Raw genomic sequence first — 3424 nt, 5'->3', positions numbered from 1 at the left:
ATTTGATATGCTCAAATTTAACCCTGAGCTACTCTCTCAAATTAAGAGATCAATTGTAGTACTTAGGGATCGTATCCACAAGGACTCTAGATCACACAATTGATTTAATAATCTTTTAATTATGCTAAACAAAAATATTAATTTAAATTGCAAGATTAAACAGAAAATAAAAGAGTTGTAAAATTCAGAAGGATTAAACGCTAGGTCTAGGAAAATTCTCAGGAAATCATGGAAAATCAGATCAATTAATTAAGCAAACAAGATTCAATAATTAAGCACCGTTCTTGAACTCTAAACAAAATTGTAAAATAAATCAGTTCTCACTGCAAATATTATCTAAGTTTTAAAATCCGAAAATCCTAATCTCTTTACAAAATTCAAGTTAAAAACCAGCAATAAAATCAAGTTTAGATAAGTTCACAAAATTACTAAATCAAATCTCTTTGCAAGAAGTACTTTTGCTCACCAAAGGTTTATGTCAGGAAAATTAATTATATTCTCATATCAATTAATAATCCTAAGATCTAAATCCAGATGACTAATCAAAGATCTAGCATTAAGAACAACCTATGGTGAAGAACAAGAAAGATAATGAATCCAAACAATTAATCAATCTAACAATCCATAAAATCCTTAATGAGAAACCCTAAACCTAACAAGCAGATCTACTGAGACATAATCAATGAAACACAAATCATATTCTGAATAAATTGCATTAAAAGATTAAAAGAGGTAGAAAAGGAGTTCTGAATCTTCTCTGGAAGGAGTCTTGATTCTTCTCTCCAAAACCTCTCTAAATCTCTCAGGGATTTTTCTCTCAAAAGTTGCAGGGAAAAATAAAGCTGAGGTCTAAACAATGACCATAAAAATCCTATATATATTCCTAAAACACGAATGGGAACTAATGATGCAAATATGGAAAACTTTGGGGCAGCTTTGTAAATCTTCAAAACTTGTGGGAAAACTTCCGATTTCTTCTTTGGCTCTACATCGATCGATTCCATAAGTTGCATCGGTCGATGCATCCTCTGAATTCGTCTCCTAACTTCACAGTTTCAGCCTCAATGTTTGATTATGCTCCAAATCATCCTATTTAGTTCCATTATGCTCCCATTCATGCTAAATCTTATAAAAACTCAAAAGACTCTAAAAATATCAAAAAAACTCTATAAATAAAATTTATATCATAGCTAAAAACACCTAAAAACCATGATATATCACCCTATATCATCTTGAGAAGTCTCGAATGGAAGATTAAATTGGGTTTTCTTCTTTTTTTTCTAAGTAATTTCTTCTCTTTTTTTCGTTAGCAATCAACCCTTCTCTCTGAACCTGTGTATCAATTTTCTCCTCTAGTTTGAATTTTTTTGAAAAGTTACATCTTCAACCTAAATTTATGATATTAATAAAATATTAAAATCTTCAATTAGTCAAATCACAAAAAAAAAAAAAATACTTATAAGTACAGGAAAATGACTCTGAACCTCTACGTTTAACAAAAAATTCAAATAATACCCACACTATTTAGGAAATTATGTTTATCATCATTTTGTTTTCTTCTTTATTTGTAATTATTGAAATTTAAAATAATTAAAAAAAAACTAGAAAAAACAGCTATTTAATTTAAAGTGTTAATATGAACTTATGACGTCATTTAGACAAAAATTAATTTCATCAACAGATGATGATGTGGCATCTCAAACGAACGAAATTAATTAAACCAAATTGAATTAACCTTAACTGGTGTTAAACGTAAAAAGATTATAATTAGTGACAAGAAATTTTTGTTTGCTTCACATGAAATTGAAAGGCAAGATATTGTACTTTAATGAAGGTAAGTGTCTCGTTGTATGGATGAAAATTATTAATTTCGAATATACTATTGTTCTAAAAAAATAATGAGTAAAAAAGTTTGTTCTAGATATTCAATAACAGATTGGAATAATCCCTCGATACTGGCCAATAGCGTGAGACCAGCAAAATGCAAATGATTTTATTATTATCCCACTTTGACTATCACTCAATTGACTGGTAACTAGATAATGAAATATGGCCATTAATACAATCATCGATCCTTTATCTCTTTCATTCGGATATTTCGATTAGTAGTACTTAAAAGGCAAATTCATAAGGATGACTCTGACAAAATCAAATAAAAATACTGTAATATAAGTCTACTATGTAGTCCGTAATGAAAACCATATGGAGGTTTATAGACCAGATATATAATCGCTTCAAGCTCACACATGAAAGCTTAAGTGTCCCTTGAAACTATGGTACATATATTAATTTAAAATGATATATTTGGTCATGACAAATTTGGAGAAGATAGGTGTTAATTGTGATTTTCCAATGTGTACTTAATATGGACATGAAAAACCTAAGTTGCCTAAAATGAATCTACAACCTGTATTTTTTTATGGTACCTATTTCGTATTTTTAGGTGGCATTTGAAAATTTTCCTATGTATTCTTGCATAATCAAATGTTTAGGAATTGAAAAAGAGCAAATGGATATTATCGATGACAAATATGAAAAAAAAAGACATATTTCCAAATTTAGGTTGATACTGATTTCAAAACAACACATAAGAATGTATCATGGGGGCATGAATGCACGTTTGAGCTTCTTATTGTTACACGCAGAGACAGGATGACTTAAGGAAAGTATCTCTGGTTTAAATAACTAAATTGTTTTTGTTGAATTATACACGTTGAACAAATAATAGAAAACAATGAAAATCCAAATTTAAACTTAAGAAGACTTGGATTCATATAGCAAAATGGTTTCAAATAAGTATTATATGAGAAACAATAGACTATTGCTTTAGGAATTATTGTAGTCACCATATAGGACTTGATGATGCTAAAATGGTTACTTAAAATTTATATTTTTTACATAAATGTAAAAAAATAATAATTTAAATTACATATTGTTGGTTTATCCATCATGTGTCAAATGAACATGTTTTGCTTTTTGTTTTGAAAAGTGTAACAACAATAAAGATTACGCTTTTCGGTGACTTATTCATCGGAATATGACAACAATGTTATTTCATAATATCACTCTCAATTTTCAAATATTGGTAGGCTTAGTTTTGATAGTTGAATTTTACGCTATTTAGGGGCAGTGTTCGAAAAAGCGTTCTAGGCGTTCGCATCTGCCCCGTCTAGGCGCTAGGCGCTATAACACCGCCTAAACAACCGCTTTGACTGCTTAAAATTGTAGTATCATCATTTTAATGTATTTTTAATATTTTAATTTCATAAATATAAAATTTATAAGGTTTATTTTCTATAAGCATAATTATAAATGTTTAATTTGTTGTTTAAAATAAATTGAAATAATGTTTTTATATATTGTTTTGTTTTTGATTTAATATTTTTATTATTGTTTTACATATTTTGTATAATTATGTATATAA

This window comes from Camelina sativa, chromosome 19, assembly GCF_000633955.1.
Source record: "Camelina sativa cultivar DH55 chromosome 19, Cs, whole genome shotgun sequence".
NCBI classification, from domain to species: Eukaryota; Viridiplantae; Streptophyta; class Magnoliopsida; order Brassicales; family Brassicaceae; genus Camelina; species Camelina sativa.
This window is presented reverse-complemented; position numbering follows the sequence as displayed.